We start from the raw sequence: 27,288 nt of genomic DNA, 5'->3' as shown, positions 1-27,288 counted from the left end.
ACACGGGGCATGAGAGCGGGATAGGGGGCAACAGGAGAGAGACAAGGGGCATGAGCAGGGGGTGTGGGGTAACAGGAGAGAGACACGGGGTATGAGCGGGGGTTGGGGGTCGACAGCAGGGAGACACGGGGCATGAGCGGGGGGTGGTGGGCAACAGCAGGGAGACACGGGGCATGAGCGGGAGGTGGGGGGAACACGAGGGATACATGGGGCATGAGAGGGGGGTGGGGAGTAACAGAAGAGAGACACGGGCATGAGTGAGGGGGTGGGTGGCAACGGGAGGGAGACACGGCATAACCGGGGCTGGGGGGCAACAGGAGGGAGACACGGGGCATGACCGTGGAGTTGGGGGCAACAGGAGAGAGACACGGGGCATGAGAGGGGCGTGGGGGTAACAGGAGAGAGACACGGGGCATGAGCGGGGGTTGGGGGGCAACATGAGAGACACGGGTGCATGAGCGGGGGGTGGGGGGCAACAGGCAGGGAGACACGGGGCATGAGCGGGGGGTGGGGAGAACACGAGGGAGACACGGGGCATGAGAGGGGGGTGGGGGGTAACAGGAGAGAGACACAGGGCATGAGCGGGGGGTGGGGGGCAACAGCAGGGAGACACGGGGCATGACCGGAGGGTGGGGGGGCAACAGGAGGGAGACACGGGACATGACCAGGGGTGGGGGGCAACAGGAGAGAGACACTGGGAATGAGAGGGGGTGGGGGTAACAGGAGAGAGACACAGAGCATGAGAGGGGGTTGGGGGTAACAGGAGAGAGACACGGGGCATGAGTGGGGGGCGGGGGGGCAACAGCAGGGAGACACGGGGCATGACCGGGGGTGGGGGGCAACAGGAAAGAGACACGGGGCATGAGAGCGGGGTAGGGGGCAACAGGAGAGAGACAAGGGGCATGAGCAGGGGGTGTGGGGTAAACAGGAGAGAGACACGGGGCATGAGCTGGGGTTGGGGGTCGACAGCAGGGAGGACCGGGGCATGAGCGGGGGTGGGGGGAACACGAGGGAGACATGGGGCATGAGAGGGGGTGGGGGGTAACTTGAGAGAGACACTTCTCATGTACGGGGGGTGGGGGCAACAGCAGGGAGACACGGGGCATGACCGGGGGTGGGGGGGCAACAGGAGGGAGACACGGGGCATGACCGGGGGTGGGGGGCAACAGGAGAGAGACACTGGGAATGAGAGGGGGTGGGGGTAACAGGAGAGAGACACAGAGCATGAGAGGGGGATGGGGGGTAACAGGAGAGAGACACGGGGCATGAGTGGGGGGCGGGGGGGCAACAGCAGGGAGACACGGGGCATGACCGGGGGTGGGGGGCAACAGGAGAGAGACACGGGGCATGAGAGCGGGGTAGGGGGCAACAGGAGAGAGACAAGGGGCATGAGCAGGGGGTATGGGGTAACAGGAGAGAGACACGGGGCATGAGCGGGGATTGGGGGTCGACAGCAGGGAGACACGGGGCATGAGCGGGGGGTGGTGGGCAACAGCAGGGAGACACGGGGCATGAGCGGGAGGTGGGGGGAACATGAGGGAGACATGGGGGCATGAGAGGGGGGTGGGGGAGTAACAGAAGAGAGACACGGGCATGAGTGAGGGGTGGGTGGCAACAGGAGGGAGACACAGGGCATGACCGGGGGTGGGGGGCAACAGGAGGGAGACACGGGGCATGACCGGGGGGTTGGGGGCAACAGGAGAGAGACACGGGGCATGAGAGGGGCGTGGAGGGTAATAGGAGAGAGACAAGGGGCATGAGCGGGGGTTGGGGGGCAACATGGGAGACACGGTGCATGAGTGGGGGGTGGGGGGCAACAGCAGGGAGACACGGGGCATGAGCGGGGGGTGGGGAGAACACGAGGGAGACACGGGGCATGAGAGGGGGGTGGGGGTAACAGGAGAGAGACACGGGGCATGAGCGGGGGGTGGGGGCAACAGCAGGGAGACACGGGGCATGACCGGGGGGTGGGGGGGCAACAGGAGGGAGACACGGGGCATGACCGGGGGTGGGGGGCAACAGTAGAGAGACACTGGGAATGAGAGGGAGTTGAGGTACAGGAGAGAGAAAACGGGGCATGAGAGGGGTTTGGGGGTAACAGGAGAGAGACACGGGGCATGAGTGGGGGGCAGGGGGGCAACAGCAGGGAGACACAGGGCATGACCGGGGGCAACAGGAGAGAGACACGGGGCATGAGAGCGGGGTAGGGGGCAACAGGAGAGAGACACGGGGCATGAGCAGAGGGTGTGGGGTAACAGGAGAGAGACACGGGGCATGAGCGGGGGGTGGGGGTCAACAGCAGGGAGACATGAGGCATGAACGGGGGGTGGGGGGCAACAGCAGGGAGACACGGGGCATGAGCGGGGGTTGGGGGAACACGCAGGAGACACGGGCATGAGAGGGGGATGGGGGTAACAGGAGAGAGACACGGGGCATGAGCGGGGGGTGGGGGGCAACAGCGATAGACACAGGGCATGACCGGCGTGGTGATGGGGGGGCAACAGGAGGGAGACACGGGGCATGACCGGGGGTGGGGGGCAACAGGAGAGAGACACTGGGAATGAGAGGGGGGTGGGGGTAACAGGAGAGAGACACGGGGCATGAGTGGTGGGTGGGGGGCAACAGCAGGGAGACATGGGGGCATGACCGGGGGGTGGGGGCAACAGCAGGGAGACACGGGGCATGTGCGGGGGGTGAGGGAACACGAGGGTGATACGGGGCATGAGAGGGGGCTGGGGGGTAACAGAAGAGAGACACGGGGCATGAGCAGGGGGTGGGGGGCAACAGCAGGGAGACACGGGGCATGACCGGGGGGGTGGGGGGGCAACAGGAGGGAGACACGGGGCATGACCAGGGGTGGGGGCAACAGGAGAGAGACACTGGGAATGAGAGGGGGTGGGGGTAACAGGAGAGAGACACGGGGCATGAGCAGGGGGTGTGGGGTAACAGGAGAGAGACACGGGGCATGAGCGGGGGGTGGGGGGCAACAGCAGGGAGACATGGGGCATGAACGGGGGGTGGGGGCAACAGCAGGGAGACACGGGGCATGAGCGGGGGTGGGGGCAACAGTAGAGAGACACAGGGCATGAGAGCGGGGTAGGGGGCAACAGGAGAGAGACACGGGGCATGAGCAGGGGGTGTGGGGTAACAGGAGAGAGACACGGGGCAGAGCGGGGGGTGGGGGGCAACAGCAGGGAGACATGGGGCATGAACGGGGGTGGGGGCAACAGCAGGGAGACACGGGGCATGAGCGGGGGGTGGGGGGCAACAGTAGAGAGACACTGGGAATGAGAGGGAGTTGGGGTACAGGAGAGAGACACGGGGCATGAGAGTGGTTTGGGGGGTAACAGGAGAGAGACACGGGGCATGAGTGGGGCAGGGGGGCAACAGCAGGGAGACACAGGGCATGACCGGGGGTGGGGGGCAACAGGAGAGAGACACGGGGCATGAGAGCGGGGTAGGGGGCAACAGGAGAGAGACACGGGGCATGAGCAGAGGGTGTGGGGTAACAGGAGAGAGACACGGGGCATGAGCGGGGGGTGGGGGTCAACAGCAGGGAGACATGAGGCATGAACGGGGGTGGGGGGCAACAGCAGGGGAGACACGGGGCATGAGCGGGGGGTGGGGGGAACACGCAGGAGACACGGGGCATGAGAGGGGGGTGGGGGGGTAACAGGAGAGAGACACGGGGCATGAGCGGGTGGTGGGGGCAACAGCGATAGACACAGGGCATGACCGGCGTGGTGGTGGGGGGGCAACAGGAGGGGAGACACGGGGCATGACCGGGGGTGGGGGGCAACAGGAGAGAGACACTGGGAATGAGAGGGGGGTGTGGGGTAACAGGAGAGAGACACGGGGCATGAGTGGGGGGTGGGGGGCAACAGCAGGGAGACATGGGGCATGACCGGGGGGTGGGGCCAACAGCAGGGAGACACGGGGCATGAGCGTGGGTGAGGGGAACACGAGGGTGATACGGCGCATGAAAGGGGGCTGGGGGTAACAGAAGAGAGACACGGGGCATGAGCAGGGGGTGGGGGGCAACAGCAGGGAGACACGGGGCATGACCGGGGGGTGGGGGGCAACAGGAGGGAGACACGGGGCATGACCGGGGGTGGGGGGCAACAGGAGAGAGACACTGGGAATGAGAGGGGGTGGGGGTAACAGGAGAGAGACACGGGGCATGAGAGGGGGTTGGGGGTAACAGGAGAGAGACACATGCATAAGTGGGGGGCGGAAGGCCAACAGCAGGGAGACACGGTGCATGGCTGGGGGTGGGGGGGCAATAGGAGAGAGACACAGGCATGAGCAGGGGGTGTGGGGTAACAGGAGAGAGACACGGGGCATGAGCGGGGGGTGGGGGTCAACAGCAGGGAGACATGGGGCATGAGCAGGGGGTGGGGGGCAACAGTAGAGAGACACGGGGCATGAGCAGGGGTGGGGGGAACACGAGAGAAACACGGGGCATGAGAGGGGGGTGGGGGGTAACAGAAGAGAGACACAGGGCATGAGCAGGGGTGGGGGCAACAGGAGGGAGACACAGGGCATGACCGGGGTGGAGGGCAATAGGAGGGAGACAGGGGACATAACCGGGGGGTGGGGGGCAACAGGAGAGAGACACGGGCATGAGAGGGGGGTGGGGGTAACAGGAGAGAGACATGGGGCATGAGTGGGGGGTGGGGGGGCAACAGCAGGGAGACATGGGGCATGACCGGGGGGGGGCCAACAGCAGGAGACACGGGGCATGAGCGTGGGTGAGGGGAACACGAGGGTGATACGGGGCATGAAAGGGGGCTGGGGGTAACAGAAGAGAGACACGGGGCATGAGCAGGGGGTGGGGGGGCAACAGCAGGGAGACACGGGGCATGACCGGGGGGTGGGGGGCAACAGGAGAGAGACACTGGGAATGAGAGGGGGTGGGGGTAACAGGAGAGAGACACGGGGCATGAGAGGGGGTTGGGGGTAACAGGAGAGAGACACCTGCATAAGTGGGGGGCGGGAAGGCCAACAGCAGGGAGACACGGTGCATGGCTGGGGGTGGGGGGCAACAGGAGAGAGACACAGGGCATGAGAGCGTGATAGGGGGCAACAGGAGAGAGACACGGGGCATGAGCAGGGGGTGTGGGGTAACAGGAGAGAGACACGGGGCATGAGCGGGGGTGGGGGTCAACAGCAGGGAGACATGGGGCATGAACGGGGGTGGGGGCAACAGCAGGGAGACGCGGGGCATGAGCGGGGGGTGGGGGGAACACGCGGGAGACACGGGGCATGAGAGGGGGGTGGGGGTAACAGGAGAGAGACACGGGGCATGAGCGGGGGGTGGGGGGCAACAGCAGGGAGACACAGGGCATGACCGGGGGGTGGGGGGCAACAGGAGGGAGACACGAGGCATGACCGGGGGTGGGGGGCAACAGGAAAGAGACACTGGGAATGAGAGGGGGTGGGGGTAACAGGAGAGAGACACTGGGCATGAGTGGGGGGGGGCAACAGCAGGGAGACACGGGCATGACCAGGGGTGGGGGCAACAGCAGGGAGACACGGTGAATGCTCGGGGGTGAGGGGAACACGAGGGTGATACGGGGCATGAGAGGGGGCTGGGGGGTAACAGAAGAGAGACACGGGGCATGAGCAGGGGGTGGGGGGCAACAGGAGTGAGACACGTGGCATGACCGGGGGTGGGGGCAACAGGAGAGGGACTCGGGGCATGAGAAGGGGCCTGGGGGGTAACAGGAGAGAGACACGGGGCATGAGCAGAGGTGGGGTGCAACATGAAAGACACGGGGCATGAGCGGGGTTTGGGGGGGCAACAGCACAGAGACACGGGGCATGACATGGGGTGGGGGGAACACGAGTGAGACACGGGGCATGAGAGGTGGGTGGGGGTAACAGGAGAGAGACACGGGGCATGAGCGGGGGGTGGGGGGCAACAGCAGGGAGACACAGGGCATGACCGGGGGTGGGGGCAACAGAAGGGAGACACGAGGGCATGACTGGGTGGTGGGGGCAACAGGAGAGAGACACGGGGCATGAGCAGGGGGTGGGGGGTAACAGGAGAGAGACACGGGGCATGAGAGGGGGGTGGGGAGTTACAGGAGAGAGACACAGGGCATGAGCAGAGGTGGGGTGCAACATGAAAGACACGGGGCATGAGCGGGGTTTGGGGGGGCAACAGCACAGAGACACGGGTCATGACATGGGGTGGGGGGAACACGAGTGAGACACGGGGCATGAGAGGTGGGTGGGGGTAACAGGAGAGAGACACGGGGCATGAGCGGGGGGTGGGGGGCAACAGCAGGGAGACACAGGGCATGACCGGGGGTGGGGGCAACAGCAGGGAGACACGGGGCATGACCAGGGTTTGAGGGCAACAGGAGAGAGACACGGGGCATGAGAGGGGGGTGGGGGTAACAGGAGAGAGACATGGGGTATGAGCAGGGGGTGGGGGTAACAGGAGAGAGACACGGGGCATGAGTGGGGGGTGGGGGGCAACAGCAGGGAGACACGGGGCATGAGCGGGGGGTGGGGGCATCAGCAGGGAGACACGGGGCATGAGCGGGAGGTGGGGGAACACGAGGGAGACATGGGGCATGAGAGGGGGGTAACAGAAGAGAGACACGGGCATGAGTGGGGGGTGGGGGGCAACAGGAGGGAGACACAGGGCATGACCGGGGGTGGGGTGCAACAGGAGGGAGACACGGGGCATGACCGAGGGGTGGGGGGCAACATGAGAGACACGGTGCATGAGGGGGGGTGGGGGGCAACAGCAGGGAGACACGGGGCATGAGCGGGGGGCGGGGGGAACACGAGGGAGACACGGGGCATGAGAGGGGGGTGGGGGGTAACAGGAGAGAGACACGGGGCATGAGCGGGGGCTGGGGGGCAACAGCAGGGAGAGACGGGGCATGACCGGGTTGGGGGGGGTAACAGGAGAGAGACATGGGGTATGAGCAGGGGGTGGGGGTAACAGGAGAGAGACACGGGGCATGAGTGGGGGGTGGGGGGCAACAGCAGGGAGACACGGGGCATGAGCGGGGGGTGGGGGCATCAGCAGGGAGACACGGGGCATGAGCGGGAGGTGGGGGAACACGAGGGAGACATGGGGCATGAGAGGGGGGTAACAGAAGAGAGACACGGGCATGAGTGGGGGGTGGGGGGCAACAGGAGGGAGACACAGGGCATGACCGGGGGTGGGGTGCAACAGGAGGGAGACACGGGGCATGACCGAGGGGTGGGGGGCAACATGAGAGACACGGTGCATGAGCGGGGGTGGGGGGCAACAGCAGGGAGACACGGGGCATGAGCGGGGGGCGGGGGGAACACGAGGGAGACACGGGGCATGAGAGGGGGGTGGGGGGTAACAGGAGAGAGACACGGGGCATGAGCGGGGGCTGGGGGGCAACAGCAGGGAGAGACGGGGCATGACCGGGGTTGGGGGGGGCAACAGGAGTGAGACACGGGCATGACAGGGGGTGGGGGGCAACAGGAGAGAGACACTGGGAATGAGAGGGGGGTGGGGGTAACAGGAGAGAGACACGGGGCATGAGAGGGGGTTGGGGGGTAACAGGAGAGAGACACGGGCATGAGTGGGGGGTGGGGGGGCAACAGCAGGGAGACATGGGGCATGACCGGGGGTGGGGGCAACAGGAGAGAGACACGGGGCATGAGAGCGGGGTGGGGGGGCAACAGGAGAGAGACACGGGGCATGAGCAGGGGGTGGGGGGTAACAGGAGAGAGACACGGGGCATGAGCGGGGGGTGGGCGTCAACAGCAGGGAGACACGGGGCATGACGGGGGTGGGGGGCAACAGCAGGGGAGACACGGGGCATGAGCGGGGTGGAACACGAGGGAGACACGGGGCATAAGAGGGGCGTGGGGGTAACAGGAGAGAGACAGGGGGGCATGAGCAGGGGGGTGGGGGGCAACAGCAGGGAGACACGGGGCATGACCGAGGGTGGGGGGCAACAGGAGGGAGACACAGGGCATGACTGGGGGTGGGGGGCAACAGAAGAGAGACACTGGGAATGGGAGGGGGGTGGGGGTAACAGGAGAGAGACACGGGGCATGAGAGGGGGTTGGGGGGTAACAGGAGAGAGACACGGGGCATGAGAGCGGGGTGAGGGGCAACAGGAGAGAGACTCGGGGCATGAGCAGGGGGTGGGGGGTAACAGGAGAGAGACACGGGGCATGAGCGGGCGTGGGGGTCAACAGCAGGGAGACACGGGGCATGAGCAGGGGGTGGGGGGCAACAGTAGAGAGACACGGGGCATGAGCGGGGGTGGGGGGAACACGAGAGAGACACGGGGCATGAGAGGGGGGTGGAGGGTAACAGAAGAGAGACACAGGGCATGAGCAGGGGTGGGGGGCAACAGGGAGGGAGACACAGGGCATGACCGGGGGTGGAGGGCAATAGGAGGGAGACAGGGGACATAACCAGGGGGTGGGGGGCAACAGGAGAGAGACACGGGCATGAGAGGGGGGTGTGGGGTAACAGGAGAGAGACACGGGGCATGAGAGGGGTGTGGGGGGTTACAGGAGAGAGGACACGGGGCATGAGCGGGGTGTGGGGGGCAACAGCAGGGAGACACGGGGCATAACCAGGGGTGGGGGCAACAGGAGAGAGACACGGGGCATGAGAGGGGGGTGGGGGTAAGAGGAGAGAGACATGGGGCATGAGCAGGGGGTGGGGGGCAACAGGAGAGAGACACGGGGCATGAGTGGGGGGTGGGGGGCAACAGCAGGGAGACACGGGGGATGAGCGGGGGGTGGGGGGCAACAGCAGGGAGACACAGGGCATGAGCGGGAGGTGGGGGGAACACGAGGGAGACATGGTGCATGAGAGGGGGGTTACAGAAGAGAGACACGGGTATGAGTGGGGGTGGGGGGCAACAGGACGGAGACACAGGGCATGACCGGGGGTGGGGGGCAACAGCAGGGAGACACGGGGCATGACCGGGGGGTTGGGGGCAACAGGAGAGAGACACGGGGCTGAGAGGGGCGTGGGGATAACAGGAGAGAGACACGGGGCATGAGCGGGGGGTGGGGGGCAACATGAGAGACACGGTGCATGAGCGGGGGTTTTGGGGCAACAGCAGGGAGACACGGGGCATGAGCGGGGGTGGGGGGAACACGAGGGAGACACGGTCATGAGAGGGGTGTGGGGGGTAACAGGAGAGAGACACGGGGCATGAGCGGGGGGTGGGGGGCAACAGCAGGTAGACACGGGGCATGACCGGGGGGTGGGGGGGCAACAGGAGGGAGAAACGGGGAATGACCGGGGGTGGGGGGCAACAGGAGAGAGACACTGGGAATGAGAGGGGGTGGGGGTAACAGGAGAGAGACACGGGGCATGAGAGGGGGTTGGGGTAACAGGAGAGAGACACGGGGCATGAGTAGGGGGCAGGGGGGCAACAGCAGGGAGACATGGGGCATGACCGGGGTGGGGGGCAACAGGAGAGAGACACGGGGCATGAGAGCGGGGTGGGGGGCAACAGGAGAGAGACATGGGGCATGAGCAGGGGGTGGGGGGTAACAGGAGAGAGACACGGGGCATGAGTGGGGGGTGGGGGTCAACAGCAGGGAGACACGGGGCATGAGCGGGGGGTGGGGGGCAACAGCAGGGAGACACGGGGCATTAGCGGGGGTGGGGGGAACACGAGAGAGAACACGGGGCATGAGAGGGGGGTGGGGGTAACAGGAGAGAGACACGGGGCATGAGCGGGGGGTGGGGGGGCAACAGGAGGGAGACACGGGGCATGACCGGGGGTGGGAGGCAACATGAGAGAGACACTGAGAATGGAGAGAGGGGTGGGGTTAACAGGAGAGAGACATGGGGCATGAGAGAGGGTTGGGGGTAACAGAAGAGAGACACGGGGCATGAGTGGGGGGGCGGGGGGCAACAGCAGGGAGACACGGGGCATGACCGGGGGTGGGGGGCAACAGGAGAGAGACACAGGGGCATGAGAGCGGGGTGGGGGGGCAACAGGAGAGAGACTCGGGGCATGAGCAGGGGGTGGGGGTAACAGGAGAGAGACACGGGGCATGAGCGGGGGGTGGGGGTCAACATCATGGAGACACGGGGCATGTGCGGGGTGTGGGGCAACAGCAGGGAGATACGGGGAATGAGCGGGGGTGGGGGGAACACGAGGGAGACACGGGGCATGGAGAGGGGGGTGGGGGGTAACAGAAGAGAGACACAGGGCATGAGCAGCGGTGGGGGGCAACAGCAGGGAGACACAGGGCATGACCGGGGGTGGAGGGCAATAGGAGGGAGACAGGGGACATGAACGGGGGGTGGAGGGCAACAGGAGAGAGACACGGGCATGAGAGGGGGGTGTGGGGCAACAGGAGAGAGACACGGGGCATGAGCGGGGGTGGGGGGCAACAAGAGAGAGACACGGGCATGAACGGGGGGTGGGGAGCAACAGCAGGGAGACACGGGGCATGAGCGGGGGGTGGGGGTAACATGAGGGAGACACAGGGCATGAGCTGGGGGTGGGGGGTAACAGGAGAGAGACACGGGGCATGAGCGGAGGGTGGGGGGAAACAGCAGGGAGACACGGGGCATGACCGGGGGTGGGGGGAAACAGCAGGGAGACACGGGGCATGACCGGGGGGTGGGGGGCAACAGAAGGGGGACACGGTGCACGACCAGGGGGTGGGGGGCAACAGGAGAGAGACACGGGGCATGAGAGGGGGTGGGGGGTAACAGGAGAGAGACACGGGGGCATGAGAGGGGGTGGGGGTTAACAGGAGAGAGACACTGGGAATGAGAGGGGGTGGGGGTAACAGGAGAGAGACACGGGGCATGAGAGGGGGTTGGGGTAACAGGAGAGAGACACGGGGCATGAGTAGGGGGCAGGGGGCAACAGCAGGGAGACATGGGGCATGACCGGGGTGGGGGGCAACAGGAGAGAGACACGGGGCATGAGAGCGGGGTGGGGGGCAACAGGAGAGAGACATGGGGCATGAGCAGGGGGTGGGGGGTAACAGGAGAGAGACACGGGGCATGAGTGGGGGGTGGGGGTCAACAGCAGGGAGACACGGGGCATGAGCGGGGGGTGGTGGGCAACAGCAGGGAGACACGGGGCATTAGGGGGGGTGGGGGGAACACGAGAGAGACACGGGGCATGAGAGGGGGGTGGGGGGTAACACGAGAGAGACACGGGGCATGAGCGGGGGGTGGGGGGGCAACAGGAGGGAGACACGGGGCATGACCGGGGGTGGGAGGCAACATGAGAGAGACACTGAGAATGAGAGAGGGTGGGGTTAACAGGAGAGAGACATGGGGCATGAGAGGGGGTTGGGGGTAACAGGAGAGAGACACGGGGCATGAGTGGGGGGGCGGGGGGGCAACAGCAGGGAGACACGGGGCATGACCGGGGGTGGGGGGCAACAGGAGAGAGACACAGGGCATGAGAGCGGGGTGGGGGGGCAACAGGAGAGAGACTCGGGGCATGAGCAGGGGGTGGGGGGTAACAGGAGAGGAGACACGGGGCATGAGCGGGGGGGTGGGGGTCAACATCATGGAGACACGGGGCATGTGCGGGGGGTGGGGGCAACAGCAGGGAGATACGGGGAATGAGCGGGGGTGGGGGGAACACGAGGGAGACACGGGGCATGAGAGGGGGGTGGGGGGTAACAGAAGAGAGACACAGGGCATGAGTAGCGGTGGGGGGCAACAGCAGGGAGACACAGGGCATGACCGGGGGTGGAGGGCAATAGGAGGGAGACAGGGGACATGAACGGGGGGTGGAGGGCAACAGGAGAGAGACACGGGCATGACAGGGGGGTGTGGGGCAACAGGAGAGAGACACGGGGCATGAGCAGGGGGTGGGGGGCAACAAGAGAGAGACACGGGCATGAACGGGGGGTGGGGAGCAACAGCAGGGAGACACGGGGCATGAGCGGGGGGTGAGGGTAACACGAAGGAGACACAGGGCATGAGCTGGGGGTGGGGGGTAACAGGAGAGAGACATGGGGCATGAGCGGAGGGTGGGGGGAAACAGCAGGGAGACACGGGGCATGACCGGGGGTGGGGGGAAACAGCAGGGAGACATGGGGCATGACCGGGGGGGTGGGGGGCAACAGAAGGGGGACACGGTGCACGACCAGGGGGTGGGGGGCAACAGGAGAGAGACACGGGGCATGAGAGGGGGTGGGGGGGTAACAGGAGAGAGACACGGGGCATGAGAGGGGGGTGGGGGTTAACAGGAGAGAGACATGGGGCATGAGCGGGGGGTGGGGGAAACAGCATGGAGACACGGGGCATGATCGGGGGTTGGGGCGCAACAGGAGAGAGACACGGGGCATGAGAGGGGGTGGGGGTAACAGGAGAGAGACACGGGGCATGAGCTGGGGGTGGGGGGCAACAGCAGGGAGACACGGGGCATGAGCGTGGGGTGGGGGGAACACGAGGTAGACAAGGGGCATGAGAGGGGGGTGGGGGGTAACAGGAGAGAGACACAGAGCATGAGCGGGGGGTGAGGGACAACAGCAGGGAGACACGGGGCATGAGCGGGGGGCAACAGGAGAAAGACACGGGGCATGAGTGGGGGTAACAGGGAGAGACAGGAGGCATAAGCGGGGGGTGGGGGGCAACAGCAGGGAGACATGGAGCATGAGCGGGTGGTGGGTGGGAACAGGGGAGACACGAGTCATGAGCGGGGGTGGGGGGAACAGGAGAGAGACACAGGGCATGAGTGGGGGGCAACAGCAGGGAGACACGGGGCATGACCGGGGAAACAGAGGGAGAAACGGGCATGACCGGGGGTGGGGGGCAACAGGAGAGAGACACTGGGAATGAGAGGGGGGTGGGGGTAACAGGAGAGAGACACGGGGCATGAGAGGGGGTTGGGGTAACAGGAGAGAGACACGGGGCATGAGTAGGGGGCAGGGGGGCAACAGCAGGGAGACATGGGGCATGACCGGGTGGGGGGCAACAGGAGAGAGACACGGGGCATGAGAGCGGGGTGGGGCGCAACAGGAGAGAGACATGGGGCATGAGCAGGGGGTGGGGGGTAACAGGAGAGAGACACGGGGCATGAGTGGGGGGTGGGGGTCAACAGCAGGGAGACACGGGGCATGAGCGGGGGGTGGGGGGGCAACAGCAGGGAGACACGGGGCATTAGCGGGGGTGGGGGGAACACGAGAGAGACACGGGGCATGAGAGGGGGGTGGGGGGTAACAGGAGAGAGACACGGGGCATGAGCGGGGGGTGGGGGGGCAACAGGAGGGAGACACGGGGCATGACCGGGGGTGGGAGGCAACATGAGAGAGACACTGAGAATGGGAGAGGGGTGGGGTTAACAGGAGAGAGACATGGGGCATGAGAGAGGGTTGGGGGGTAACAGAAGAGAGACACAGGGGCATGAGTGGGGGGGCGGGGGGGCAACAGCAGGGAGACACGGGGCATGACCGGGGGTGGGGGGCAACAGGAGAGAGACACAGGGCATGAGAGCGGGGTGGGGGGCAACAGGAGAGAGACTCGGGGCATGAGCAGGGGGTGGGTGGGGTAACAGGAGAGAGACACGGGGCATGAGCGGGGGGTGGGGGTCAACATCATGGAGACACGGGGCATGTGCGGGTGGTGGGGGCAACAGCAAGGAGATACGGGGAATGAGCGGGGGTGGGGGGAACACGAGGGAGACACAGGGCATGAGAGGGGGGTGGGGGGTAACAGAAGAGAGACACAGGGCATGAGCAGCGGTGGGGGGCAACAGCAGGGAGACACAGGGCATGACCGGGGGTGGAGGGCAATAGGAGGGAGACAGGGGACATGAACGGGGGGTGGAGGGCAACAGGAGAGAGACACGGGCATGAGAGGGGGGTGTGGGGCAACAGGAGAGAGACACGGGGCATGAGCAGGGGGTGGGGGGCAACAAGAGAGAGACACGGGCATGAACGGGGGTGGGGAGCAACAGCAGGGAGACACGGGGCATGAGCGGGGGGTGGGGGTAACACGAGGGAGACACAGGGCATGAGCTGGGGGTGGGGGGTAACAGGAGAGAGACACGGGGCATGAGCGGAGGGTGGGGGGAAACAGCAGGGAGACACGGGGCATGACCGGGGGTGGGGGGAAACAGCAGGGAGACACGGGGCATGACCGGGGGGTGGGGGGCAACAGAAGGGGGACACGGTGCACGACCAGGGGGTGGGGGCAACAGGAGAGAGACACGGGGCATGAGAGGGGGTGGGGGGGTAACAGGAGAGAGACACGGGGCATGAGAGGGGGGTGGGGGTTAACAGGAGAGAGACACTGGGAATGAGAGGGGGGTGGGGGTAACAGGAGAGAGACACGGGGCATGAGAGGGGGTTGGGGTAACAGGAGAGAGACACGGGGCATGAGTAGGGGGCAGGGGGCAACAGCAGGGAGACATGGGGCATGACCGGGGTGGGGGGCAACAGGAGAGAGACACGGGGCATGAGAGCGGGGTGGGGGGCAACAGGAGAGAGACATGGGGCATGAGCAGGGGGTGGGGGTAACAGGAGAGAGACACGGGGCATGAGTGGGGGGTGGGGGTCAACAGCAGGGAGACACGGGGCATGAGCAGGGGGTGGTGGGCAACAGCAGGGAGACACGGGGCATTAGGGGGGGTGGGGGGAACACGAGAGAGACACGGGGCATGAGAGGGGGGTGGGGGGTAACACGAGAGAGACACGGGGCATGAGCGGGGGGTGGGGGGCAACAGGAGGGAGACACGGGGCATGACCGGGGGTGGGAGGCAACATGAGAGAGACACTGAGAATGAGAGAGGGGTGGGGTTAACAGGAGAGAGACATGGGGCATGAGAGGGGGTTGGGGGTAACAGGAGAGAGACACGGGGCATGAGTGGGGGGGCGGGGGGGCAACAGCAGGGAGACACGGGGCATGACCGGGGGTGGGGGCAACAGGAGAGAGACACAGGGCATGAGAGCGGGGTGGGGGGGCAACAGGAGAGAGACTCGGGGCATGAGCAGGGGGTGGGGGGTAACAGGAGAGAGACACGGGGCATGAGCGGGGGGTGGGGGTCAACATCATGGAGACACGGGGCATGTGCGGGGGGTGGGGGCAACAGCAGGGAGATACGGGGAATGAGCGGGGGTGGGGGGAACACGAGGGAGACACGGGGCATGAGAGGGGGGTGGGGGGTAACAGAAGAGAGACACAGGGCATGAGCAGCGGTGGGGGGCAACAGCAGGGAGACACAGGGCATGACCGGGGGTGGAGGGCAATAGGAGGGAGACAGGGGACATGAACGGGGGGTGGAGGGCAACAGGAGAGAGACACGGGCATGAGAGGGGGGTGTGGGGCAACAGGAGAGAGACACGGGGCATGAGCAGGGGGTGGGGGGCAACAAGAGAGAGACACGGGCATGAACGGGGGGTGGGGAGCAACAGCAGGGAGACACGGGGCATGAGCGGGGGTGAGGGTAACACGAGGGAGACACAGGGCATGAGCTGGGGGTGGGGGGTAACAGGAGAGAGACATGGGGCATGAGCGGAGGGTGGGGGGAAACAGCAGGGAGACACGGGGCATGACCGGGGGTGGGGGGAAACAGCAGGGAGACATGGGGCATGACCGGGGGGTGGGGGGCACAGAAGGGGGACACGGTGCACGACCAGGGGGTGGGGGGCAACAGGAGAGAGACACGGGGCATGAGAGGGGGTGGGGGGGTAACAGGAGAGAGACACGGGGCATGAGAGGGGGGTGGGGGTTAACAGGAGAGAGACATGGGGCATGAGCGGGGGGTGGGGGAAACAGCATGGAGACACGGGGCATGATCGGGGGTTGGGGCGCAACAGGAGAGAGACACGGGGCATGAGAGGGGGTGGGGGTAACAGGAGAGAGACACGGGGCATGAGCTGGGGGTGGGGGGCAACAGCAGGGAGACACGGGGCATGAGCGTGGGGTGGGGGGAACACGAGGTAGACACGGGGCATGAGAGGGGGTGGGGGGTAACAGGAGAGAGACACAGAGCATGAGCGGGGGGTGAGGGACAACAGCAGGGAGACACGGGGCATGAGCGGGGGGCAACAGGAGAAAGACACGGGGCATGAGTGGGGGTAACAGGGGAGACAGGAGGCATAAGCGGGGGGGTGGGGGGCAACAGCAGGGAGACATGGAGCATGAGCGGGTGGTGGGTGGGAACAGGGGAGACACGAGTCATGAGCGGGGGTGGGGGGAACAGGAGAGAGACACAGGGCATGAGTGGGGGGCAACAGCAGGGAGACACGGGGCATGACCGGGGGGTGGGGGGGCAACAGGAGGGAGAAACGGGGCATGAGAGGGGGTTGGGGTAACAGGAGAGAGACACGGGGCATGAGTAGGGGGCAGGGGGGCAACAGCAGGGAGACATGGGGCATGACCGGGGTGGGGGGCAACAGGAGAGAGACACGGGGCATGAGAGCGGGGTGGGGGCAACAGGAGAGAGACATGGGGCATGAGCAGGGGGTGGGGGGTAACAGGAGAGAGACACGGGGCATGAGTGGGGGGTGGGGGTCAACAGCAGGGAGACACGGGGCATGAGCGGGGGGGTGGGGGGCAACAGCAGGGAGACACGGGGCATTAGCGGGGGTGGGGGGAACACGAGAGAGACACGGGGCATGAGAGGGGGGTGGGGGGTAACAGGAGAGAGACACGGGGCATGAGCGGGGGGTGGGGGGGCAACAGGAGGGAGACACGGGGCATGACCGGGGGTGGGAGGCAACATGAGAGAGACACTGAGAATGAGAGAGGGGTGGGGTTAACAGGAGAGAGACATGGGGCATGAGAGGGGGTTGGGGGTAACAGGAGAGAGACACGGGGCATGAGTGGGGGGGTGGGGGGGCAACAGCAGGGAGACACGGGGCATGACCGGGGGTGGGGGGCACCAGGAGAGAGACACAGGGCATGAGAGCGGGGTGGGGGGGCAACAGGAGAGAGACTCGGGGCATGAGCAGGGGGTGGGGGGTAACAGGAGAGAGACACGGGGCATGAGCGGGGGGTGGGGGTCAACATCATGGAGACACGGGGCATGTGCGGGGGCTGGGGGCAACAGCAGGGAGATACGGGGAATGAGCGGGGGTGGGGGGAACACGAGGGAGACACGGGGCATGAGAGGGGGGTGGGGGGGTAACAGAAGAGAGACACAGGGCATGAGCAGCGGTGGGGGGCAGCAGCAGGGAGACACAGGGCATGACCGGGGGTGGAGGGCAATAGGAGGGAGACAGGGGACATGAACGGGGGGTGGAGGGCAACAGGAGAGAGACACGGGCGTGAGAGGGGGGTGTGGGGCAACAGGAGAGAGACAGGGGGCATGAGCGGGGGGTGGGGGGCAACAAGAGAGAGACACGGGCATGAACGGGGGGTGGGGAGCAACAGCAGGGAGACACGGGGCATGAGCGGGGGGTGGGGGTAACACGAGGGAGACACAGGGCATGAGCTGGGGGTGGGGGGTAACAGGAGAGAGACACGGGCATGAGCGGAGGGTGGGGGGAAACAGCAGGGAGACACGGGGCATGACCGGGGGTGGGGGGAAACAGCAGGGAGACACGGGGCATGACCGGGGGTGGGGGGCCACAGAAGGGGGACACGGTGCACGACCAGGGGGTGGGGGGCAACAGGAGAGAGACATGGGGCATGAGAGGGGGTGGGGGGGTAACAGGAGAGAGACACGGGGCATGAGAGGGGGTGGGGGTTAACAGGAGAGAGACACTGGGAATGAGAGGGGGTGGGGGTAACAGGAGAGAGACACGGGGCATGAGAGGGGGTTGGGGTAACAGGAGAGAGACACGGGGCATGAGTAGGGGGCAGGGGGGCAACAGCAGGGAGACATGGGGCATGACCGGGGTGGGGGGCAACAGGAGAGAGACACGGGGCGTGAGAGCGGGGTGGGGGGCAACAGGAGAGAGACATGGGGCATGAGCAGGGGGTGGGGGGTAACAGGAGAGAGACACGGGGCATGAGCGGGGGGGTGGGGGTCAACATCATGGAGACACGGGGCATGTGCGGGGGTGGGGGCAACAGCAGGGAGATACGGGGAATGAGCGGGGGTGGGGGGAACACGAGGGAGACACGGGGCATGAGAGGGGGGTGGGGGTAACAGAAGAGAGACACAGGGCATGAGCATCGGTGGGGGGCAACAGCAGGGAGACACAGGGCATGACCGGGGGTGGAGGGCAATAGGAGGGAGACAGGGGACATGAACGGGGGGTGGAGGGCAACAGGAGAGAGACACGGGCATGAGAGGGGGTGTGGGGCAACAGGAGAGAGACACGGGGCATGAGAGGGAGGTGGGGGGCAACAAGAGAGAGACACGGGCATGAACGGGGGTGGGGAGCAACAGCAGGGAGACACGGGGCATGAGCGGGGGGTGGGGGTAACACGAGGGAGACACAGGGCATGAGCTGGGGGTGGGGGGTAACAGGAGAGAGACACGGGGCATGAGCGGAGGGTGGGGGGAAACAGCAGGGAGACACGGGGCATGACCGGGGGTGGGGGGAAACAGCAGGGAGACACGGGGCATGACCGGGGGGTGGGGGGCAACAGAAAGGGGACACGGTGCACGACCAGGGGGTGGGGGGCAACAGGAGAGAGACACGGGGCATGAGAGGGGGTGGGGGGGTAACAGGAGAGAGACACGGGGCATGAGAGGGGGGTGGGGGTTAACAGGAGAGAGACACTGGGAATGAGAGGGGGGTGGGGGTAACAGGAGAGAGACACGGGGCATGAGAGGGGGTTGGGGTAACAGGAGAGATACACGGGGCATGAGTAGGGGGCAGGGGGGCAACAGCAGGGAGACATGGGGCATGACCGGGGTGGGGGGCAACAGGAGAGAGACACAGGGCATGAGAGCGGGGTGGGGGGCAACAGGAGAGAGACATGGGGCATGAGCAGGGGGTGGGGGGTAACAGGAGAGAGACACGGGGCATGAGTGGGGGGTGGGGGTCAACAGCAGGGAGACACGGGGCATGAGCGGGGGGTGGGGGGCAACAGCAGGGAGACACGGGGCATTAGGGGGGGTGGGGGGAACACGAGAGAGACACGGGGCATGAGAGGGGGTGGGGGGTAACAGGAGAGAGACACGGGGCATGAGCGGGGGTGGGGGGGCAACAGGAGGGAGACACGGGGCATGACCGGGGGTGGGAGGCAACATGAGAGAGACACTGAGAATGAGAGAGGGGTGGGGTTAACAGGAGAGAGACATGGGGCATGAGAGGGGGTTGGGGGTAACAGGAGAGAGACACGGGGCATGAGTGGGGGGCGGGGGGGCAACAGCAGGGAGACACGGGGCATGACCGGGGGTGGGGGGCAACAGAAGAGAGACACAGGGCATGAGAGCGGGGTGGGGGGGCAACAGGAGAGAGACTCGGGGGCATGAGCAGGGGGTGGGGGGGTAACAGGAGAGAGACACGGGGCATGAGCGGGGGGTGGGGGTCAACATCATGGAGACACGGGGCATGTGCGGGGGGTGGGGGCAACAGCAGGGAGATACGGGGAATGAGCGGGGGTGGGGGGAACACGAGGGAGACACGGGGCATGAGAGGGGGGTGGGGGGTAACAGAAGAGAGACACATGGCATGAGCAGCGGTGGGGGGCAACAGCAGGGAGACACAGGGCATGACCGGGGGTGGAGGGCAATAGGAGGGAGACAGGGGACATGAACGGGGGGTGGAGGGCAACAGGAGAGAGACACGGGCATGAGAGGGGGGTGTGGGGCAACAGGAGAGAGACACGGGGCATGAGCAGGGGGTGGGGGGCAACAAGAGAGAGACACAGGCATGAACGGGGGGTGGGGAGCAACAGCAGGGAGAAACGGGGCATGAGCGGGGGGTGAGGGTAACACGAGGGAGACACAGGGCATGAGCTGGGGGTGGGGGGTAACAGGAGAGAGACACGGGGCATGAGCGGAGGGTGGGGGGAAACAGCTGGGAGACACGGGGCATGACCGGGGGTGGGGGGAAACAGCAGGGAGACACGGGGCATGACCGGGGGGTGGGGGGCAACAGAAGGGGGACACGGTGCACGACCAGGGGGTGGGGGGCAACAGGAGAGAGACACGGGGCATGAGAGGGGGTGGGGGGGTAACAGGAGAGAGACACGGGGCATGAGAGGGGGGTGGGGGTTAACAGGAGAGAGACATGGGGCATGAGCGGGGGGTGGGGGAAACAGCATGGAGACACGGGGCATGATCGGGGGTTGGGGCGCAACAGGAGAGAGACACGGGGCATGAGAGGGGGTGGGGGTAACAGGAGAGAGACACGGGGCATGAGCTGGGGGTGGGGGGCAACAGCAGGGAGACACGGGGCATGAGCGTGGGGTGGGGGGAACACGAGGTAGACACGGGGCATGAGGGGGGGTGGGGGGTAACAGGAGAGAGACACAGAGCATGAGCGGGGGGTGAGGGACAACAGCAGGGAGACACGGGGCATGAGCGGGGGGCAACAGGAGAAAGACACGGGGCATGAGTGGGGGTAACAGGAGAGACAGGAGGCATAAGCGGGGGGTGGGGGGCAACAGCAGGGAGACATGGAGCATGAGCGGGTGGTGGGTGGGAACAGGGGAGACACGAGTCATGAGCGGGGGGTGGGGGGAACAGGAGAGAGACACAGGGCATGAGTGGGGGGCAACAGCAGGGAGACACAGGGCATGAGAGGGGGGTGGGGGGTAACAGGTGAGAGACACGGGGAATGAGCAGGGGGTGAGGGCAACAGCAGGGAGACACGGGGCATGACCGGGGGGTGGGGGGCAACAGGAGAGAGAAACAGGGCATGACCGGGGGTAGGGGGCAACAGGAGAGAGACTCGGGGCATGAGAGGGGGGTGGGGGGTAACAGGAGAGAGACACGGGGCATGAGCGGGGGTGCAGTGCAACATTAAAGACACGGGGCATGAGCGGGGGTTGGGGGGCCAACAGCACGGAAACACGGGGCATGATCAGGGGGAGGGAGTACAACACGAGGGAGACATGGTGCATGAGAGGGGGGTGGGGGTAACAGGAGAGAGACACGGGGCATGAGCGGGGGATGGGGGGCAACAGCAGTGAGACACGGGGCATGACCGGGGTGTGGGGGGCAACAGAAGGGAGACACGGGGCATGAGAGGGGGGTGGGGTTAACAGGAGAGAGACACGGGGCATGAGCAGGGGGTGGGGGGTAACAGGAGAGAGACACGGGGCATGAGCGGGGGGTGGGGGCAACAGCAAGGTGACACGGGGCATGAGCGGGGGGTGGGGGGCAACAGCAGGGAGACACGGGGCATGAGCAGGGGTGGGGGGAACGCGAGGGAGACATGGAGCATGAGAGGGGGTGGAGGTAACAGAAGAGAGACACGGGGCATGAGTGGGGGGTGGGGGGCAACAGGAGGGAGACACAGGGCATGAGAGTGGGGTGGGGGTAACAGGAGAGAGACACGGGGCATGAGCAGGGGGTGGGGGGTAACAGGCGAGAGACACAGGGCTTGAGCGGGGGTGGGGGTTCAAAAGCAGGGAGACACGGGACATGAGCGGGGGTGGGGGGCAAGAGCAGGGAGACACGTGGAATGAGCGGGGGTGGGGGGAACACGAGGGAGACACGGAGCACGAGAGGGGGGGTGGGGGTAACAGAAGAGAGACGAAGGGCATGAGCGGGGGTGGGGGGCAACAGGGGGGAGACACAGGGCATGACCGGGGGTGGAGGGCAATAGGAGGGAGACATGGGACATGACCGGTGGGTGGGGGGAACAAGAGAGAGACACGGGCATGAGAGGGGGGTGTGGGGCAACAGGAGAGAGACACAGGGCATGAGCGGGGGGTGGGGGGAACACGAGGGAGACACGGTGCATGAGAGGGGGGTGAGGGTAACAGGAGAGAGACACGGGGCATGAGCAGGCGGTAGGGGGTAACACGAGAGAGACACGGGGCTTGAGCGGGGGGTGGGGGGTCAACAGCAGGGAGACACGGGACATGAGCGGGGGGTGGGGGGCAAGAGCAGGGAGACACGGGGCATGACCGGGGGGTGGGGGGTAACAGGTGAGAGACACGGGGAATGAGCAGGGGGTGAGGGCAACAGCAGGGAGACACGGGGCATGACCGGGGGGTGGGGGGCAACAGGAGAGAGAAACCGGGCATGACCGGGGGTAGGGGGCAACAGGAGAGAGACTCGGGGCATGAGAGGGGGGTGGGGGGTAACAGGAGAGAGACACGGGGCATGAGCGGGGGTGCGGTGCAACATTAAAGACACGGGGCATGAGCGGGGGTTGGGGGGCCAACAGCACGGAAACACGGGGCATGATCAGGGGGAGGGGGGAACACGAGGGAGACACGGTGCATGAGAGGGGGGTGGGGGTAACAGGAGAGAGACACGGGGCATGAGCGGGGGATGGGGGGCAACAGCAGTGAGACACGGGGCATGACCAGGGGGTGGGGGGCAACAGAAGGGAGACACGGGGCATGAGAGGGGGGTGGGGTTAACAGGAGAGAGACACGGGGCATGAGCAGGGGGTGGGGGGTAACAGGAGAGAGACACGGGACATGAGCGGGGGTGGGGGCAACAGCAAGGTGACACGGGGCATGAGTGGGGGGTGGGGGGCAACAGGAGGGAGACACAGGGCATGAGAGTGGGGTGGGGGTAACAGGAGAGAGACACGGGGCATGAGCAGGGGGTGGGGGGTAACAGGAGAGAGACACGGGGCTTGAGCGGGGGTGGGGGTTCAACAGCAGGGAGACACGGGACATGAGCGGGGGGTGGGGGGCAAGAGCAGGGAGACACGTGGAATGAGCGGGGGTGGAGGGAACACGAGGGAGACACGGAGCATGAGAGGGGTGTGGGGGGTAACAGAAGAGAGACACAGGGCATGAGCAGGGGTGGGGGGCAACAGGGGGGAGACACAGGGCATGACCGGGGGTGGAGGGCAACAGGAGGGAGACATGGGACATGACCGGTGGGTGTGGGGAACAGGAGAGAGACACGGGGCATGAGAGGGGGGTGTGGGGCAACAGGAGAGAGACACAGGGCATGAGCGGGGTTTGGGGGGCAACAGCAGGGAGACACAGGGCATGATCAGGGGGTGGGGGGAACACGAGGGAGACACGGTGCATGAGAGGGGGGTGGGGGTAACAGGAGAGAGACACAGGGCATGAGCAGGCGGTGGGGGGTAACAGGAGAGAGACACGGGGCTTGAGCGGGGGGTGGGGGGTCAACAGCAGGGAGACACGGGACATGAGCGGGGGGTGGGGGGCAAGAGCAGGGAGACACGTGGAATGAGCGGGGGTGGGGGGAACACGAGGGAGACACGGTGCATGAGAGGGGGGTGGGGGGTAACAGAAGAGAGACACAGGGCATGAGCGGGGGTGGGGGGCAACAGGGGGGAGACACAGGGCATGACCGGGGGTGAAGGGCAACAGGAGGGAGACATGGGACATGACCGGCGGGTGGAGGGCAACAGGAGAGAGACACGGGGCATGAGAGGCGGGTGTGGGGCAACAGGAGAGAGACACAGGGCATGAGCGGGGTTTGGGGGGCAACAGCAGGGAGACACAGGGCGTGATCAGGGGGTGGGGGGAACACAAGGGAGACACGGTGCATGAGAGGGTGTGGGGGTAACAGGAGAGAGACACGGGGCATGAGCAGGGGGTGGGGGGCAACAGGAGAGAGACTCGGGGCATGAGCAGGGGGTGGGGGGTAACAGGAGAGAGACACGGGGCATGAGCGGGGGGTGGGGGTCAACATCATGGAGACACGGGGCATGTGCGGGGGGTGGGGGCAACAGCAGGGAGATACGGGGAATGAGCGGGGGTGGGGGGAACACGAGGGAGACACGGGGCATGAGAGGGGGGTGGGGGGTAACAGAAGAGAGACACATGGCATGAGCAGCGGTGGGGGGCAACAGCAGGGAGACACAGGGCATGACCGGGGGTGGAGGGCAATAGGAGGGAGACAGGGGACATGAACGGGGGGTGGAGGGCAACAGGAGAGAGACACAGGCATGAGAGGGGGGTGTGGGGCAACAGGAGAGAGACACGGGGCATGAGCAGGGGGTGGGGGGCAACAAGAGAGGGACACAGGCATGAACGGGGGGTGGGGAGCAACAGCAGGGAGACACGGGGCATGAGCGGGGGGTGAGGGTAACACGAGGGAGACACAGGGCATGAGCTGGGGGTGGGGGGTAACAGGAGAGAGACACGGGGCATGAGCGGAGGGTGGGGGGAAACAGCAGGGAGACACGGGGCATGACCGGGGGTGGGGGGAAACAGCAGGGAGACACGGGGCATGACCCGGGGGTGGGGGGCAACAGAAGGGGGACACGGTGCACGACCAGGGGGTGGGGGGCAACAGGAGAGAGACACGGGGCATGAGAGGGGGGTGGGGGTTAACAGGAGAGAGACATGGGGCATGAGCGGGGGGTGGGGGAAACAGCATGGAGACACGGGGCATGATCGGGGGTTGGGGCGCAACAGGAGAGAGACACGGGGCATGAGAGGGGGTGGGGGTAACAGGAGAGAGACACGGGGCATGAGCTGGGGGTGGGGGGCAACAGCAGGGAGACACGGGGCATGAGCGTGGGGTGGGGGGAACACGAGGTAGACACGGGGCATGAGGGGGGGTGGGGGGTAACAGGAGAGAGACACAGAGCATGAGCGGGGGGTGAGGGACAACAGCAGGGAGACACGGGGCATGAGCGGGGGGCAACAGGAGAAAGACACGGGGCATGAGTGGGGGTAACAGGAGAGACAGGAGGCATAAGCGGGGGGTGGGGGGCAACAGCAGGGAGACATGGAGCATGAGCGGGTGGTGGGTGGGAACAGGGGAGACACGAGTCATGAGCGGGGGGTGGGGGGAACAGGAGAGAGACACAGGGCATGAGTGGGGGGCAACAGCAGGGAGACACGGGGCATGACCGGGGGGTGGGGGGTAACAGGAGAGAGACACGGGGCATGAGCGGGGGGTGGGGGGATCACGAGGGGAGACACAGGGCATGAGAGGGGGGTGGGGGGTAACAGGTGAGAGACACGGGGAATGAGCAGGGGGTGAGGGCAACAGCAGGGAGACACGGGGCATGACCGGGGGGTGGGGGGCAACAGGAGAGAGAAACAGGGCATGACCGGGGGTAGGGGGCAACAGGAGAGAGACTCTGGGCATGAGAGGGGGGTGGGGGGTAACAGGAGAGAGACACGGGGCATGAGCGGGGGTGCAGTGCAACATTAAAGACACGGGGCATGAGCGGGGGTTGGGGGGCCAACAGCACGGAAACACGGGGCATGATCAGGGGGAGGGAGGAACACGAGGGAGACACGGTGCATGAGAGGGGGGTGGGGGTAACAGGAGAGAGACACGGGGCATGAGCAGGGGATGGGGGGCAACAGCAGTGAGACACGGGGCATGACCGGGGTGTGGGGGGCAACAGAAGGGAGACACGGGGCATGAGAGGGGGGTGGGGTTAACAGGAGAGAGACACGGGGCATGAGCAGGGGGTGGGGGGTAACAGGAGAGAGACACGGGGCATGAGCGGGGGGTGGGGGCAACAGCAAGGTGACACGGGGCATGAGCGGGGGGTGGGGGGCAACAGCAGGGAGACACGGGGCATGAGCAGGGGTGGGGGGAACGCGAGGGAGACATGGAGCATGAGAGGGGGTGGAGGTAACAGAAGAGAGACACGGGGCATGAGTGGGGGGTGGGGGGCAACAGGAGGGAGACACAGGGCATGAGAGTGGGGTGGGGGTAACAGGAGAGAGACACGGGGCATGAGCAGGGGGTGGGGGGTAACAGGCGAGAGACACAGGGCTTGAGCGGGGGTGGGGGTTCAAAAGCAGGGAGACACGGGACATGAGCGGGGGGTGGGGGGCAATAGGAGGGAGACACGTGGAATGAGCGGGGGTGGGGGGAACACGAGGGAGACACGGAGCACGAGAGGGGGGGTGGGGGTAACAGAAGAGAGACACAGGGCATGAGCGGGGGTGGGGGGCAACAGGGGGGAGACACAGGGCATGACCGGGGGTGGAGGGCAATAGGAGGGAGACATGGGACATGACCGGTGGGTGGGGGGAACAAGAGAGAGACACGGGGCATGAGAGGGGGGTGTGGGGCAACAGGAGAGAGACACAGGGCATGAGCGGGGGGTGGGGGGAACACGAGGGAGACACGGTGCATGAGATCGGGGTGAGGGTAACAGGAGAGAGACACGGGGCATGAGCAGGCGGTAGGGGGTAACACGAGAGAGACACGGGGCTTGAGCGGGGGGTGGGGGGTCAACAGCAGGGAGACACGGGACATGAGCGGGGGGTGGGGGGCAAGAGCAGGGAGACACGTGGAATGAGCGGGGGTGGGGGGAACACGAGGGAGACACAGGGCATGAGAGGGGGGTGGGGGGTAACAGGTGAGAGACACGGGGAATGAGCAGGGGGTGAGGGCAACAGCAGGGAGACACGGGGCATGACCGGGGGGTGGGGGGCAACAGGAGAGAGAAACAGGGCATGACCGTGGGTAGGGGGCAACAGGAGAGAGACTCGGGGCATGAGAGGGGGGTGGGGGGTAACAGGAGAGAGACACGGGGCATGAGCGGGGGTGCAGTGCAACATTAAAGACACGGGGCATGAGCGGGGGTTGGGGGGCCAACAGCACGGAAACACGGGGCATGATCAGGGGGAGGGGGGAACACGAGGGAGACACGGTGCATGAGAGGGGGGTGGGGGTAACAGGAGAGAGACACGGGGCATGAGCGGGGGATGGGGGGCAACAGCAGTGAGACACGGGGCATGACCAGGGGGTGGGGGGCAACAGAAGGGAGACACGGGGCATGAGAGGGGGGTGGGGTTAACAGGAGAGAGACACGGGGCATGAGCAGGGGGTGGGGGGTAACAGGAGAGAGACACGGGACATGAGCGGGGGTGGGGGCAACAGCAAGGTGACACGGGGCATGAGTGGGGGGTGGGGGGCAACAGGAGGGAGACACAGGGCATGAGAGTGGGGTGGGGGTAACAGGAGAGAGACACGGGGCATGAGCAGGGGGTGGGGGGTAACAGGAGAGAGACACGGGGCTTGAGCGGGGGGTGGGGGTTCAACAGCAGGGAGACACGGGACATGAGCGGGGGGTGGGGGGCAAGAGCAGGGAGACACGTGGAATGAGCGGGGGTGGAGGGAACACGAGGGAGACACGGAGCATGAGAGGGGTGTGGGGGGTAACAGAAGAGAGACACAGGGCATGAGCAGGGGTGGGGGGCAACAGGGGGGAGACACAGGGCATGACCGGGGGTGGAGGGCAACAGGAGGGAGACATGGGACATGACCGGTGGGTGTGGGGAACAGGAGAGAGACACAGGGCATGAGAGGGGGGTGTGGGGCAACAGGAGAGAGACACAGG

Source organism: Ambystoma mexicanum, chromosome 12 (genome assembly GCF_040938575.1).
Source record: "Ambystoma mexicanum isolate Mex_15411 chromosome 12, UKY_AmexF1_1, whole genome shotgun sequence".
Classification (NCBI taxonomy): domain Eukaryota; kingdom Metazoa; phylum Chordata; class Amphibia; order Caudata; family Ambystomatidae; genus Ambystoma; species Ambystoma mexicanum.
The sequence above is the reverse complement of the archived record's forward strand: the minus strand, read 5'-3'. Positions refer to the sequence as shown.